Below are 18,640 nucleotides of genomic sequence, written 5' to 3' on the forward strand. Positions count from 1 at the left end.
CAAAGTCAGAAATGTAATTAAATGTAATGTCAGCCCAGCAATCCCACTCCTAGGCATATACCGGGAGAAAACCATAATTCAAAAAGATACGTGTACCCCAATGTTCATGGAAGCACTATTTACAATAGCCAGGACATGGAAGCAACCTAAATGTCCATCAAAAGAGGAATGGATAAAGAAGATGTGGTACATATGTACAATGGAATAGTACTTAGCCATAAAAAAAGAACAAAATAATGCCATTTGCAGCAACATGGATAGATCTAGAGATTGTCATACTGAGTGAAGTAAGTCAGACAGAGAAAGACAAATATCATATGATAACACTTATATATGGAATCTAAAAAAAGGATACAAATGAACTTATTTACAAAACAGAAGTAGAATCACAGATGTAGAGAACAAACTTATGGTTACCAGGGGATAAGGTGGAGGGGAGGGATAGATTGGGAAATTGGGGTTGACATATACACACCACTATATATAAAATAGATAACTAATAAGAACCTACTGTATAGCACAGGGAACTCTACTCAATACTCTGTAATGGCCTATGTGGGAAAAGAATCTAAAAAAAAAGAGTGGATATATGTAGATGTATAACTGATTCACTTTGCTGTACATCTGCAGTACACAACATTGTAAATCAACTATACTCCAATAACTTTTTTGTAATGTAATGTCAGGAAAATTGTCCAACAGTTAAAAATGGGCAAAAGAGATTACTGGTTGTCCTTTCAGTGGAGTTATGGAAGCCAGGGGTTATCTGATTCTTTTAAACTATGTACATTTGATTCTATTTCTAATGATCAGGTGATTTTAAAGCTCTGCAGAAGCAGAAGTCACTTTGCAGAAAACTGATGGTGACGCAAATGATTCTTATTTATATCACTGCAAATGAAGTTTGTTAGTAGAAATATTTATCCCCAGCCTGCAGATGACCCTAAACATACATCATTAGATTATATTTTATCATCCTGTAGGATATTAATCAGTTTTGTTCCACCTATTAGTAAATTCATGTCAGCATTCCTGATTATGTGTGTGTATATATGTTTATTTATATATTCTTCAAATTCTCATTTGAACAAGTTTGAACATCTTCCTGGTTCTCTCATTAATTAGGGAGTTTAATATCATCTTTGATACATGTTTACATTTTCATGAGTCATGATTTTACCTTTTTGAAAATTATACCTTAGCAATGAAGATAACCACGATTTAAAAGAAAAGAAAAAACTATCTTAGTAAAGGAAATACAAACACACTTAAATGTAAATGTTGTCTTGAATGAGGCAGTGAAACTAAGATTTTTTTAAATTTTATTAGTTTTTTTTAAAACAATAGGCTTTTATTAGATTTGTACATTTTATTTAATTTGTGAATTTAAAAGGATAAACATTTAAGAGAACTAAGTAAACATACCACAAAACAATAAAATAAAATGGGACAGCAAAGACATATGTACCCATTTAAAAAGCGTAGCAATTTTTATTTATTTTAAAGTACGCATATTCGCTAGTCCTTAGTCTAACACTAGGGACGTTAGCCCAGGTCCAATCCTTTGCTTGGAAATACTGAAGAATGTTTCACCCTCAGGGAGTGCAGAAGGCTCCAGTTTTGCTTTCTTCCAAATTCAAAGTTCAGCTGTTCACTCTGGTGCTAAACTTTCTTTGAAAAAGCTTAATTCCTAAACTTTCCTTACCCTGAAAGTAGCTTAGGTCACACCTGACAATTGCAAGTGTCATTTTGACTGACAAAGCATAAAAGAGGCTTGGCAGCAAATTTTCGTATACAAACAGTTGCTAAATGACAATTCTGAATCTCTAAAACATCATTCAGAAACCTGACAGTATGCAAAAACTGAGATTTTGTTGCTAAAAGTGAACATCATTAATTTCCCAATATAGTTTACATGGGACTTGGCTTTTACCATTTGATGCACTTCTTACGTAAATGAGCTTGGTGAGAAGCAGTGGCTGCAGGAAACAGGTGGGCAGAGAGGTTCTTTGCAAAAGAAGCAGGTGATTCTCCACCACCCTCCTCTCCCAAATCTGAACAAAAGTAAAAAGGAAGACCCTAGAAAAGTTCTCGCTACACTTCCTCTTGGACCCATTCCCATCATGATGGGCCCAGTGAATTATACTTTTCCACCTCAAGGCAGGGAGCAGTTATGTACTGGGCCCTGCAAGGTCAGATGGTTCAGAAAAAGAATGTAACCTGGGGGAAGATGGGATGGGCAGAGCTCCCCAGCAAGCTGCTTGCTGAATCCTGTTTAGCCTCCCACCCCTCTCCCCACCCATTTAAGCAAAAAATGACAGCATTCCTGGCTTCTGGTGCACCATCCCAGCCATTTTTACCAAGTCCAACTGGCTTTGCTACAACAAGAAACTCTAATGAACTAAAGAAAGCCTTCACATGCAAAAGCAAAGGGCTTGCTCTGTTCCCTGTAAAACCAGTGAAAAGAAAATGTCACTGAAACTCACCACAAACGATGCCTCCTACACTAAACTCTCTCCAACTCATCAGCTAGAAATTACCCCTCCCCCTCAACATCTGTAAGCATTTATTGCCATTGCCCCTCATTCTGCTGTGTACATATACTGTTCCTGCTGTTATTCTCAAGTTTGTGTACAAGTTTTCCTTCCTCAACTAGAAAGTTAAACTAAGAAAGAAACCAAGAGAAACCATGGGCCATGCCTTTTGTATTTAGTAAGCAAGCTCAGAATTTATACTTAAGTATATGAGAGTTTAATAATAATGAGTTCCCCATACCTCGATACCCAATGTAGATTACAACCTTTGCTCTGGAACCAATGAATCTTGTTATGTTAACTTAAGAAGGACAAGGGTAAATCCCTTGCCTCTCCATACCAAACATATAAATCTTTTATATTTACGAATTAAAAAAGAAAACTGAGCTGAGTCCAGTGGTCTTAGGAAACCCTGAAATGCAAAAAAGCTTCATAGAAGCTTGGAATGGCTGATACATTAAGAAAGAAAAACAGGGCTTCCCTGGTGGCACAGTGGTTGAGAGTCCGCCTGCAGGGGACACGGGTTCGTGCCCCGGTCCGGGAAGATCCCACATGCCGCGGAGCGGCTGGGCCCGTGAGCCATGGCCGCTGAGCCTGCGCGTCCGGAGCCTGTGCTCCGCAACGGGAGAGGCCACAACAGTGAGAGGCCCGCGTACCGCAAAAAAACAATTTTTTAATGCCTTAAAAGTCATTGTTGATGATGCAGAGTAGTTATAATTCTTTACTACGTTCCTAAAGACTAGAGAATATATTTCCAAAATATGTAAACTGTTTTTATGCTTTCCCTTAAAATATTGCAATCAGCAGCATATCATACAAATTCATTAAAAAGGAGTCAGAACCACTGAGGTTACTCCACCAGTTGGGGATCAGTTTATTGCTGAGTGTTAAAGAAACTTGAATAACAAAGGACTGAGTTATTGGGTTTTCTGTTTGGGGACCACTCAGTTCTTATAGTTTAAACTGAAGCTGACATTTTAAGCGAATTTATTAGTCTCACTTCATTCCAGGACCAGATGGTAGTCCAGCTCTCACACGGACACCTTGGGTTATATAACTTAATCCAAAAGGGACATGTTAGTATCACATGTCTTTCTCAGATGGTGAACTTTCCAAGGCCAGTTCCTTAATTTGATGTCATATTCTAGCTTGCAACTGAAACTTCCTCTTATACCACCCAGGAATCAAATATGTTTTACCAGTAAAATATCATTCTGCAAATTGTACATGAGAGCCTTCAGGTTGAGATTAAGATACTAAGTTTCTGGTAACCTGTGATAAAAAGAAATGTTCACATATTGAGGTCTGGGCAAGTCATTCTGGCTTATCCATGAGTTAACTTTCATTTTATGCTAACTAAAATAGCCTGTTTGTGGCCTATCAAACATACATTGTACATCTGCTTTAATTATTAAAGAAAAGTGTGCATTGACCAGAAGTAAAGAATGTCCATGCTAAAAATAAAGATTAAATGCCTCCCTTCCTGGGAGACCAATGCTGGTACTCCTTCCATACTAAGACTTCCTTCCCAGGTGCCAAGGCCATACTGACTAGCTGTGCATGAGCTGATCTGTTTTTTTTTAAACCTTGAAGGAATGTATCCCTGACTTGCTTGATGTTCTTTGTTCTCACAAGACATAAAACTGTACTGAAAACCAGGCTTCTCTAGAGCAGTTTCTCAAAGTAATCTGGGAAGCTGGCTTCCAAGCTATAGTCCTCAGTTTGGCTCAAATAAATCTCTTTTCTATTCCTATTGTAAAAAAAAAAAAAAAAAAATGGAAAGGGGACCAGCCCTCCAAGGCTCTGCAGAGGGTTTGCCAGCTTACTCAGTCCTAGAGGTAAATATTTAAAGTAAGAATGAAGTTCTCCCAGAGAGCTAAGAAAACCAAGTTAACAAGATTTTATAGTAGAGAATAAATTAGGAAAGATTAAGAGGAAATACTATAGTTGGTAGCTTTTTTAATACAAATTTTCATTTCATTCATTCTAAGATACACAATTAATGATATCTTATAATTGCTAGTAGCCAGGCTGTTGTCATACTATAATTGCCATTACCTCATACAAACCAAATTGGTTATTTTTCCTGGTAGTATAACTATCAGCCAGCAAACTATTTAAGGATGATTTGATGAAGAAATGTGAATCCTGACTGTTACCTGAAAATCTTCCCTTGATATTGGCTCATAAGATCCAGGGAGTTTACATGTTGCATCAAGGTTTACAGAATAGGTGTCATTGGAAGAGAATTTCAGAAACAGCAGAGGAATATTCTTAAGAAATGCTGTGCTACCAACATTCTTAATGGCACAGATGATGATATTGTTGGAAAAGCACCAACATCAATGCCTTCGAGTCAGAAAGTATTTCTGAAGAGATGTTATGTGAAAGCATCTTAAGAACAAACAATTTACTTGGCATATGTTCTTTTTACCTATGCTAAAGAATGATATGTGATAAAAAATACATCTCTAGATATAAAAGAACTATTTTAATGACTATAAAATAAAAATTCTAGGTTATAAGAGAACATTACTACATAGGTCAATTGGTAGGGTTTCTCTGTTGTAGTACATAAAACAATGGATCTTCTTCCAATTGATGGTGTCTTAGATTAAATGATATACAATATCTTTAGATTATTGGGCACAAAAGCAAGAGTCAAGCCAGAAGGGCCCTTTGGGAATTCTTTCCCTTTCATCCAAAGCATGCAACCCTCAAAAAAGGCTTTTCTGCCCTCTGGTTGTCCATGTGTAAGGGAGTCTGAGAATGTTGATGGGATTATAGAAGAAAAAAGATCCTTACAATAGGGCTAAAGGCATCACAATGAACATCTCAATAATGTAGTCTCCTGAACATGTCACCTCAGATTTTATAAATCCAAGTGCCGAAAAGTGTCTCATCACTTTAATTACATTATATAATTTCAGAGATCACATCTATCATTATATCACAATTGGAAGTTTTGTTGAGAAAAGTGCATTTAACACCATAGCCATATTTTGTTCAAACTGTGCAGCACTGCATGGTTCTGTGAATGACGTTCCCTTTATCATTAAGTTATACCATTTTATAAAGTGTTCTCAAACAGCTACTATTTTTCACTTGAGAACTGAAAACATCTACACTCATACGTCTTACGGTTTCCATCAACAGGACTTTATTATTCCAGGAATATAAAAGTTTATTTGCCCAGGAATATAAAAGTTGCAAATCACTTTATTTTTCATTCCAAGATCTTCCTGAAATACCCATCAAATCTTCAATAGAAAGAACCAAAAGAAAAATTATAGCCCAAGACTCTTTGAAACCCTTATTTCAAAATCTTTGCTATATACAACAGAACTAAACAATTATACTGTGATTCTTATCCAATCACAACCAAGTCCCTGCACTGAAAGACCTGCCTTAAACCAGAGTTCAAAATCTCACAAATATCTCAATTTTGTCCTCCTCCATCTGAGATACTAACAAGGTTCTCTCAAAGTAGTGTTCTCTTTTCCACAGTAAGAATAAACTCAGCTTTGTTTTATCAACAATTTGGTGATATTCTGGTGGAGCTGCAATTCAACACAATATTTTATATGAATTCTCAATAGATTTAGGATTCAGGAACTTGGGTCTAACTTGTAAAGATTTTGCTTTCTTCAGCAAACCCATACCAGTAGTAATGGAAGCAGTACTTACTAGTAAAATAAACATAGTTCTGCCTTGCATCTTCTGCATATGATTGAGGAAGAAAATTAAATGAATTTATTACAATATATAAAGGCAACTGAAAAATTGTTTCCAGTAATTTCTTGGACTAAAGATTCCAAAATCTTCCTGAACTATATCACCAAAAAAAATGCCAGGAAAATAAAACTTTTGAAATAAGTAGAACATACAAGGAAATAAGAGAAATCACATCTCATTAAGGTGAAAGCACTGCTCCAGGCATGAGAACCGTCCCATACCCTAAGGACATCATCAGAGCCTGGTGGTCTGGTGGTCAGAGAGCTTGGGTAGGTGGTAGAGAGGCCTGGAGTACTGCCAACTAAGCCTTGGATCTGGGTAGAGCAGAGAACCAGACTAATGACAACCCTATATAAAGCTGAGGCTGAAGGAGAGCCACACCCTAGAAAAAAATAATGAAAAAGAAGAAAAACTCTACAGCAGAGATAGAAAGAAAAGAAAGTCAATCATTTCTTCAAAACCCAAAAAACAAAGCCACCCACCATGGCATAAATGTATACTATGTGCTATGCAAAAACCCAGGGTGAGAATTTTAGTTAAAAATGGACACCAGTTGATAGTACCCCTGGGTATTCCATAGGAAGAAGGGCAATTCCCTTCTAAATAAAATTACCTTTCACCCAAACCTCACAGGATTCCCAGAGGTGGTTACAATAAGCATATGCTCACATTAAAAAAAAAATCAGAAGTAATCTAAAGTAATAAACTATGTTCAGTGAAAATCAGTTGTAACACCAAAGCATATCCATAAAGATCTGAGATATTAGATAAAGAGCATAAAGTAACTATGTATAAACAAATATGTGTAAGGAATAATAAATATGTGTAAGGAAATCAAATATATGTAAGGAAATATGTGCAAGGAAATCAAAGAGGGGATTGAAGCAAAACTATAAAAATGACAAAGAAGATTTGAAAAATAAAGAATTTCTAGAAGTGAAAAATATAGTAATTAAAATTTAAAAGAACACAAATGTAAAGCAGAAGAATAGACAAATTTGAAAAGGGAATCAGTGAGTTGGATGATACATCTGAAAAAATTATATGGAAAATATGAGGTTAAAAGACATGGAGAAAAGGGTAAGAAAGTCTTAATACGTCTATTCTGAGCTCTAGAGGTAAATTATAGGGAGAAGGGGAAGGAAAATACTCAAAAAGATGATGGCTGAGATTTCTCCCAAAGTTTTGAAAGACATGATTCCTCAGGTAAAGGAAGTCCAATGAATGTCAAATAGAATAAACACTAATATAACTCTATTGAGAAGAGGGAAGAAAGCACAAGACACAGTATAAGAGAGTTCAATCCTGAGTCACCATAATATCCAGTAAGTAGATATTCCCTAAAATTCATGAATTATAACATGGCAGGATACACACATTATTTATGGAGATGCACATTATTTATGGAGATGCACAAATTCCAGGAGAAGCAATTAGAAAATAGAGTTAAATAATGCCTCTGGGAAAGAGGATATGGGAGCAATAAAAAGGTATGAAACAGAAATAGTACATACCTAAACCTTTCCCCTTTTCACTATAAAGATTTCCCAGTCCCCTGATAGCCTTTGAGTATCTACAAAACACAAGCAATGGTGGATGACCCCTTTGTTATGGCAAACTCTGAATCAATGACCTCTCTCCATTCTCATTTGGGTGGTCTTCCTTTATTTCCACAATGTATATTGTTCATCTTACAATGGGATTCTATGTCACTGGTAAAAATAACGGAGTAGATTTGTGTTCACATATATGTAAAACTCTCCAAGATATATTATTTTTTTAATGTAAGTTTAAGAACATTGTATTATATACTCTCTTTTGGGTAATAAAAAAGACATATACATTGTTAATAGTAGATAATATTGGAGAGCCACCTGGGGGTGGGTAAAGTGTCCTTTACTTTTTAATTTTTTACCTCTCAATACTGCATGAATTTTCTACTCATATAGATGTTCTCTTGCAAATGCAATTCTGGGTCAGTTTTATTTCTTTTAATAATATATTAGGACTATTCCTAGATGGCAGAAGTTTTTCTCTTTTAGCTTTATACATCCCTAGAAGTTCCCTAGGCTTCTAGGAATGTTTCATTTAGAATTCCAGGGAGTCAAACGACCTTTTCAAACATGAGTCTCTGCAATTAAGATATAGGCAAAGATATCCTAGAATTTAAAAACTTGAAGGTAGTTAAGGTCTTAAATGTTTCTATTTGTAGGAAGAGATAAAGGCATCTCAAACTGATAACCTGATCAATCTTAGTTTGATGGTGTAGGAAAATGTGTTACATGTAAAGCTACTCATCTTTTAGAGCACAACCTTCTGTTATTTGATTCTGATTCTAAGGAAGCTCTTGATCTTTCATTGCCTTTAGTAGATAATTGATGGTGATGCAAATAATTCTTGTCTATAGACATGCAAACAAATTCTCTCATTTGAAGAGACAACTCTCCTCACATCCAAAAGAGATCCAGTTTTGCAAAGATTTGCAATTCATTTCAGTATTTCTGATTCATAAATATCTCTGCTATTTTACTTTTTCTTTGAACTAGTTGTATCTTCTGCCTAGGACCCTCATTATTATGAGATAAATAAAAATCTTTAACATGTGTTCACTTTATATCTGTATGAGAGTCATGATTTTAACTTTTTAGAATGTTTTCAATGACCTGTGCTACCAATTGATGGTGAAAAGAAACAAATGTTTTCTCTGGGCACTGCCATTAAACAGTGAGAGCCTGGGTTATGATTCCATATACAAGTGGAAATATAATTTATCTGAATCACATTTTGTATCTTCTCTATCAACTGAGAATAACATTTCCCTCAGGAATTCTTGTAGCGATTAAACAAGATAAAATTCATTCAATGAGAGAATTGAATGAGGCTGATATTAGAGCAGAATTGCCTACAGATAAAGAGCATTTGCAGACAAGGTGACTTCTGGTGGGTCCCAAAATAGTTTTAGGATGGGGGTGGGCTATGTCATGCCAGAAAGACCAACCATGTAATCGGAGGGCTGCGCCTTTCAGGCAGATAACTTCTGCCCAACCTCCAGGTAGGAAAAAAGAGCTAGAGGTTGAGTTCAATTGTGTGGCTCATTATTTCATCAATCACACCTAGATAATTAAATCCAGATAAAAACTCTAGACATCAGAGCTTGGCTGAGCTTCCTGATTGGTGATACACATGTGCCAGGATGGCGATATGTCAAGATGACATGGAAGTTTTATGTTTGGGACCCTCCAGACCTTGACCTGTGCATCTCTTCATTACACTGGTCCAGACTTGTATCTTTATAATAAAGTTGCAGTCATAAGTATAGTGCTTTCCTGAGTTCTGTGAACCCCCAGATTTGTAGCCATTTGTCAAAAGCATGAGTAGCCTGAGAATCCCCAGAGCTTGCAGCTGGTAAACAAAGTAAAAGCAGTCTGTTTAAAGATTGTGCCCTTAACTTGTGAAGTCTGCACTAACTCTGGGTAGTAAGTGTAGAAATGTACACACTTACCCTTTCTATGGCTCTCAATTTTCCCATATATGAAGTGGAAGTAATGATGCTACTTACCACTCGTATTGTTGCTATGAGGTTCAAATGTGTTAACATTTGTAAAGCATGTTAAATTATGCCTAGCAACTACCAAGCATTATATAGATGGGTTTTTTAAAATAATAATAATAACCTTTAATGTCCTTTCTAATATTAACATTCTATAATTCTATGTCTCTCAGCATAATTGTTAGAGTATGTGCTCTAACACAGCTCGATAAACCCCAGACATAAATTAGAAAATGTTTTCTAAAGATATACTAGAAAGAGGGACATTCAAGATGGCGGAGTATTAAGAGGTGTAGATCACCTTCCTCCCCACAAATACATCAAAAATACATCTACATGTGGAACAACTCCTAAAGAAAACCAATGGAATGCTGGCAGAAGACCTCAGGCTCCCCAAAAGGCAAAAAACTCCCCATGTACATAGGTAAAGCAAAAGAAAAAAGTAAAATCAGAGAAAAAAGAATAGGGACAGGACCTGCACTTCTGGAAAGGAGCAATGAAGGAGGAAAAGTTTCCACACACTAGGAAGCCCCTTCACTGGCAGAGAAGGGGGTGGGCAGTGGGGGGGAAGTTTCGGAGCCACAGAGGAGAGCACAGCAAGAGGGCTGCAGAGGGCAAAATGGAGAGATTCCCGCACAGAGGATCGGTGCCAACCAGCACTCACCAGCCTGAGAAGCTTGTCTTCTCACCTGCCAGGGCCAGCGGGGGCTGGGAGCTGAGGCTCGGACTTCGGAGTTCAGATCCCAGGGAGAGGACAGGGGTTGGCTGCATGAAAACAGCCTGAAGGGAGCTAGTGCACCACAGCTAGTCAGGAGGGAGTCCAGGAAAAAGTCTGGAACTGCCTAAGAGGCAAGAGACCATTGTTTCAGGGTGTGCGAGAGGAAAGGACTCAGAGAAACACCTAAACGAGCTCCAGAGAAGGGCGCAAGCTGCTGCTATCAGCACGGACACCACAGCCGGGCATGAAATGCTGAGGCTGCTGCTGCAGCCACCAAGAACCTGTGTGCAAGCACAGGTCACTATCCACATCTCTCCTCCAAGGAGACTGTGCAGCCCACCACTGCCAGGGTTCCGTGATCCAGGGACAACTTCACTGGGAGAACACAGGGCGCACCTCAGGCTGTTGCAACATCACACTGGCCTCTGCCGCTGCAGGCTCACCCCACATTCCGTACCCCTCCCTCCCCCCAGCCTGAGTGAGCCACAGCCCCTAATCAGCTGCTCCTTTAACCCCGTCCTGTCTGGGCAGGAACAGATGCCCTCAGGCGGCTTACACGCAGAGGTGGGGCCAATCCAAAGCTGCACCCCAAGAGCTGTGCGAACAAAGAAGAGAAAGGGAAATTTCTCCCAGCAGCCTCAGGAGCAGCAGATTAAATCTCCACAATCAACTTGATATACCCTGCATCTCTGGAATACCTGAATAGACAACGACTCATCCCAAAATTGAGGTGGTAAACTTTGGGAGCAAATGAAGAATTGCGGTTGACTTTCTACATCTAATTTGTTCCTGGTTTTATGTTTTAGTTTAGTATTTAGAGCTTATTATAATTAGTAGATTTGTTTATTGTTTTGGTTGCTTTCTTCCTTTTTTTTAATATAAATATATATTTTTTTCCTTTTTCTCTTTTTCTGAGTGTGTATGAGTATGTTTTTTTGTGTGATTTTGTCTGTATAGCTTTGCTTTTCTCCAAGGATTCTGTCCGTCCATTTATTTGTGTTTTTTTCATATCGTTTTTAGTGCTTGTTATAATTGGTGGAATCATTTTAAGGTTTGCTTGCTCTCTTCTTTCTTTTTTTTACTACTTTTATATTTCCTTTTTTTAAAAACTTTTTAAATTTTTTATTTCAATAACTTTATTTTATTTTATTCTCTTTCTTTCTTTCTTTCTTTCTTTCTTTCTCTCTTTTATTCACCCTTTTCTTCTGAGCCGAGTGGCTGACAGGGTCTCAGCCTGGTGTCAGGCTTGAGCTTCTGAGGTGGCAGACCCAAGTTCACCACATTGGTCCACCAGAGACCTCAAGGCCACACGTAATATCAATCGGTGAAAGCTCTCTCAGAGCTCTCCATCGCAACATTAAGACCCAGCATACTCGACAACCAGCAAGCTACAGTGCTGGACACCCTATGCCAAACAACTAGCAAGACAGGAACACACCCCACCCATTAGCAGAGAGGTGGCCTAAAATCATAATAAGGTCACAGACACCCAAAACACACCAGCAGATGTAGTTCTGCCCACCAGAAAGACAAGATCCAGCCTCATCCACCAGGACACAAGTACCAGTCCCTTTAACCAACAAGCCTACACAACCCTCTGAAACAACCTTACCCACTGGGGGCAGACAACAAGAACAACGGGAACTACAAACTTTCAGTCTGTGAAAGGGAGACCCCAAACACAGTAAGTTAAGAAGACAGAGAAATACAGCAGATGAATGAGCAAGGTAAAAATCCACCAACCTAACAAATGAAGAGGAAATAGGCAGGCTACCTGAAAAAGAATTCTGAGTAATGATAGTAAAGATGATCCAAAATCTAGGAAATAGAATGAAGAAGGTACAAGAAACGTTTAAAAACAAATTAGAAGAAATAAAGTGCAAACAATGATGAACAGCACAATAAATGAAATTTAAAATTCTCTACAAGGATTGAATAGCAGAATAACTGAGGCAGAAGAACGGATGAGTGACCTGAAAGATAAAATAGTGGAAATAACTACTGCAGAGCAGAATAAAGAAAAAAGAATGAAAAGAATTGAGGACAGTCTCAGAGACATCTGGAACATTAAACACTCCAACATTCGAATTATAGGGGTCCCAGAAGAAGAAGAGGAAAAGAAAGGGATGAGAAAATATTTGAAAAGATTAGAGTTGAAAAATGTTCTAATATGGGAAAGGAAATAGTCAAACAAGTCCAGGAAGCACAGAGAGTCCTATACAGGATAAATCCAAGGGGAAATATGAGAAGACACATATTAATCAAACTATCAAAAAATAAATACCATGAAAAAATATTAAAAGCAGCAAGGGAAATGCAACAAATAGCATACAAGGGAATCCCCATAAGATTAACAGCTGATTTTTCACAGAAACTCTGCAAGCCAGAAGTGAGTGGCAAGACATATTTAAAGTGTTGAAAGGGAAAAACCTACAACCAAGATTACTCTACCCAGCAAGGATCTCATTCAGATTCGAAGGAGAAATTGAAACCTTTACAGACAAGCAAAATCTAGAGAATTCAGAACCACCAAACCAGCTTTAAAACAAATGCTAAAGGAACTTCTCTAGGCAAGAAACACAAAAGAAGGAAAAGAACTACCATAACAAACCAGAAACAATTAAGAAAATGGTAAAAGGAACATACATATCGACAACTACCTTAAATGTAAATGGATTAAATGCTCCAACCAAAAGACATAGACTGCTGAATGGATACAAACACAAGACCCATATATATGCTCTCTACAAGAGACCCACTTCAGACCTAGGGACACATACAGACTGAAAGTGAGGGGATGGAAAACGATATGCCATGCAAATGAAAATCAAAAGACAGCTGGAGTAGCAATTCTCATATCAGAAAAAATAGACTTTAAAACAAAGACTATTACAAGAGACAAAGAAGGACACTACATAATGATCAAGGGATCAATCGAAGAAGAAGATATAACAATTGTAAATCTTTATGAACCCAACATAGAAACACATCAATACATAAGACAAATGCTAACAGCAATAAAAGGGGAAATCGACAGTAACACATTAATTAACACCCCACTTTCACCAGTGGACAGATCATTCAAAATGAAAATAAATGAGGAAACACAAGCTTTAAAAGACACATTAAACAAGATGGACTTAATTGATATTTATAGGAAATTCCATTCAAAAACAACAGAACACACTTTCTACTCAAGTGCTCATGGAATATTCTCCAGGATGAATCATAACTTGGGTCACAAATTAAGCCTTGGTAAAATTTTAAAAAACTGAAATCATATCAAATATCTTTTCCAATCACAATCCTATGAGACTAGAGATCAATTAGAGGAAAAAATCTGTAAAAAATACAAACACATGGAGGCTAAACAGTAAACTACTAAATAACCAAGAAATCATGAAGCAATCAAAGAGGAAATCAAAAAGCACCTAGAAACAAATGACAGTGAAAACATGACCACCCAAATCCTCTGAGATATGGCAAAAGCAGTTCTAAGAGGGAAATTTATAGCAATACAATCCTACCCCAAGAAACAAGAAAAATCTGAAATAAAACACATAACCTTACACCTAAAGCAACTAGAGAAAGAACAAAAAAATCCCAAAGTTAACAGAAGGAAAGAAATCATAAAGATCAGATCTGAAATAAATGAAAAAGAAATGAAGGAAACAATAGCATACATCAATAAAACTAAAAGCTGGTTCTTTGAGAAGATAAACAAAATTGATAAACCATTAGCCAGACTCAACAAGAAAAAAATAGAGAAGACTCAAATCAATGAAAATAAATAATGAAAAAGGAGAAGTAACAACTGACACTGCAGAAATACAAAGGATCATGGGAGAGTAGTACAGGAAATGGAAGAAATGGACAAATTCTTAGAAAAGCACAACCTTCGGAGACTGAACAAGGAAGAAATAGAAAATATAGACAGGCCAATCTCAAGCACTGAAATTGATACTTTCACTAAAAATCTTCCAACAAACAGAAGTTCAGGAACAGATGGCTTCACAGGCGAATTCTATCAAACATGTAGAGAAGAGCTAACACCTATCCTTCTCAAACTCTTCCAAAATATAGCAGAGTGAGGAAAACTCCCCAACTCATTCTACAAGGCCACCCTCATCCTGATACCAAAACCAGACAAATATGCCACAAAGAAAGAAAACTACAGGCCAATATCACTGATGAACATAGATGCAAATATCCTCAACAAAATACTAGCAAACAGAATCCAACAGCACATTAAAAGGATCATACACCATGATCAAGTGGGTTTATCCCAGGAATGCAAGGATTCTTCAATATATGCAAATCAATCAATGTGATACACCATATTAACAAACTGATGGATAAAAACCATATGATCATCTCCATAGATGCAGAAAAAGCTTTTGAGAAAATTCAACATCGATTATGATAAAAACCCTCCAGAAAGCAGGCATAGAGGGAACTTACCTCAACATAAGATAGGCGAAATATGACAAACCGACAGCCAGCATCTTTCTCAATGGTGAAAAACTGAAACTATTTCCTCTAAATTAAGAAACAAGAAAATGTTGTCCACTCTCACCTCCATTATTCCACATAGTTTTGGAAGTTTTAGCCACAGCAATCAGAGAAGAAAAAGGAATCCAAATTGGAAAGGAAGAAGCAAAGCTGTCACTGTTTGCAGATGACATGATACTATACATAGAGAACCCTAAAGATGCTACCAGAAAACTAATAGAGCTAATCAATGAATTTGGTAAAGTAGCAGGATACAAAATTAATGCACAGAAATCTCTTGCATTCCCATACACTAATGATGAAAAATCTGAAAGAGAAATTAAGGAAACACTCTCATTTACCTGCAACAAAATGAATAAAATACCTAGGAATAAACTTACCTAAGGAGGCAAAAGACCTGTATGCAGAAAACTATAAGACACTGATGAAAGAAATTAATGATGATACAAACAGATGGAGAGGTATACCATGTTCTTGGATTGGAAGAATCAACATTGTGAAAATGACTGTACTACCCAAAGCAATCTACAGATTCAGTGCAATCCATATCAAACAACCAATGGCAGTTCACAGAACTAGAACATAAAATTTCACAATTTGTATGGAAACACAAAAGACCCTGAATAGCCAAAGCAATCTTGAGAAAGAAAAATGGAGCTGGAGGAATCGGACTCCCTGACTTCAGATTCTACTACACAGCTACAGTAATCAAGGCAGTATGGTACCGGCACAAAAACAGAAATATAGATGAATGGAACAGAATAGTAGCCCAGAGACAAACTCATGCACATATGGTCACTTTATCTTTGATAACAGAGGCAAGAATATACAATGGAGAAAAGATAATCCCTTCAATAAATGGTGCTGAGAAAACTGGAGAGCTATATGTAAAAGAATGAATTTAGAACACCCCCTAACACCATACACAAAAATAAACTCAAATGGATTAAAAACCTAATTGTAAGGCCAGACACTATAAAACTCTTAGAGGAAAACATAGGCAGAAGACTCTATGACATAAATCACAGCAAGATCCTTTTTGACCCACCTCCTAGAGAAATGGAAATAAAATAAAAAATAAACAAATGGGACCTAATGAAACTTAAAACCTTTTGCACACCAAATGAAACCATAAACAAGATGAAAAGACAGGCTTCAGAATGGGAGAAAATATTTTCAAACAAAGCAACTGACAAAGGATTAATCTCCAAAATATACAAGCAGCTCATGCACTCAATATCAAAAAATCAAACAACCCAATCCAAAAATGGGTAGAAGACCTAAATAGACATTTCTTCAAAGAAAATATACAGATTGCCAACAAACACATGAAAGGATACTCAACATCACTAATCATTAGAGAAATGCAAATCAAAGCTGCAATGAGAACGTTACCAGGGAGAGCTTCAAGATGGCGGAAGAGTAAGACTTGGAGATCACCTTCCTCCCCACAAATACATCAGAAATACATCTACATGTGGAACAACTCCTACAGAACACCTACTGAACGCTGGCAGAAGACCTCAGACCTCCCAATATGCAAGAAACTCCCCACGTACCTGAGTAGGGCAAAAGAAAACAGAAAAAACAGAGACAAAATATCAGAGATGGGACTTGCACCTCGGGAAGGGAGCTTTGAAGGAGGAAAAGTTTCCACACACTAGGAAGCCCCTTTGCAGGCAGAGACTGCAGGTGGTGGAGGGGGGAAGCTTCGGAGCCGCGGAGGAGAGCGCAGCCACAGGGGTGCGGAGGGCAAAGCGGAGAGATTCCCACACAGAGGATCGGTGCCGACCAGCACTCACCAGCCTGAGGGGGGGTTAGTGCGCCACGGCTGGCTGGGAGGGAGTCCACAAAAAGGTCTGGAACTGCCGAAGAGGTAAGAGACTTTTCCTTGCCTCTTTGTTTCCTGGTGCGCGAGGAGAGGGGATTAAGAGCGCCGTTTAAAGTAGCTCTAGAGACGGGCATGAGTCGCGGCTATCAGCGCGAACCCCAGAGACGGGCATGAGACGCTAAGGCTGCTGCTGCCGCCAACAAGAAGCCTGTGTGCGAGCACAGGTCACTGTCCACACCTCCCCTCCCGGGAGCCTGTGCAGCCCGCCACTGCCAGGGTCCCGTGATCCAGGGACAACTTCCCCTGGAGGACACATGGCGCCTCAGGCTGGTGCAACGTAATGCTGGCCTCTGCAGCTGCAGGCTCGCCCCACATCCGTACCCCTCCCTCCCCTCGGCCTGAGTGAGCCAGAGCCCCCGAATCAGCTGCTCCTTTAACCCTGTCCTGTCTGAGCGAAGAACAGACGCCCTCAGGCGACCTACACGCAGAGGCAGGTCCATATCCAAAGCTGAACGCAGGGAGCTCTGCAGACAAAGAAGAGAAAGGGAAATTTCTCCCAGCAGCCTCAGGAGCAGCAGATTAAATCTCCACAATCAACTTGATGTACCCAGCATCTGTGGGATACCTGAATAGACAACAAATCATTCCAAATTGAGGAGGTGGACTTTGGGAGTAACGATATATATATTTTTTCCCTTTTTCTTTTTTTGTGAGTGTGTATGTGTATGCTTCTGTGTGTGATTTTGTCTGCAAGGCTTTGCTTTTACCATTTGTCCTAGGGTTCTGTCTGTCTGGTTTTTTTTTTTAAATTATTTTTAAAAAATTTTTCTTAATAATTATTTTTTATTTTAAAAACTTTATTTTATTTTATCTTATTCTTTCTTTCTTTCATTTTTTCCTCCCTTTTATTCTTAGCTGTGAGGAAGACAGTCTCTAGGTGCTCCAGCCAGGAATTAGGGCTGTGCCATTGAGGTGGGAGAACCAAGTTCAGGACACTATTCCACAGAGACCTCCCAGCTCCATGTAATATCAAATGGTGAAAAAGTCCCAGAGATCTCCATCTCAACGCCAAGACCTAACTCCACTCAAAAACCAGCAAGCTACAGTGCTGGACACCGTATGGCAAACAACTAGCAAGACAGGAACAAAACCCCATCCATTGGCACAGAGGCTGCCTAAAATCATGATAAGGCCACAGACACCCCAAAACACACCATCAGACATGGACCTGCTTACCAGAAAGAAAAGATCCAGCCTCATCCACCAGAACACAGGCACTAGTCCCCTCCATCAGGAAGCCTACACAACCCTCTGAAGTAACCTTAGCCACTGGGGACAGACACCAAAAACAACGGGAACTACGAACCTGCAGGCTGCAAAAAGGAGACCCCAAACACAGGAAGTTAAGCAAAATGAGAAGACAGAGAAACACACAGCAGATGAAGGAGCAAGGCAAAAACCCAACAGACCTAACAAATGAAGAGGAAATAGGCAGTCTACCTGAAAAAGAATTAAGAATAATGATAGTAAAGATTATCCAAACTCTTGGAAATAGAATGGAGAAAATAAAGAAATGTTTAACAAGGAATTAGAAGAACGAAAGAGCAAACAAACAGTGATGAACAACACAATAAATGAAATTATAAATTCTCTAGAAGGGATCAATAGCAGAATAACTGAGGCAGAAGAACGGATAAGTGACCTGGAAGATAAAATAGTGGAATTCACTGCTGCAGAACAGAATAAAGAAAAAAGAATGA

The sequence above is a fragment of the Physeter macrocephalus genome, chromosome 1, assembly GCF_002837175.3.
Source record: "Physeter macrocephalus isolate SW-GA chromosome 1, ASM283717v5, whole genome shotgun sequence".
Lineage (NCBI taxonomy): Eukaryota > Metazoa > Chordata > Mammalia > Artiodactyla > Physeteridae > Physeter > Physeter macrocephalus.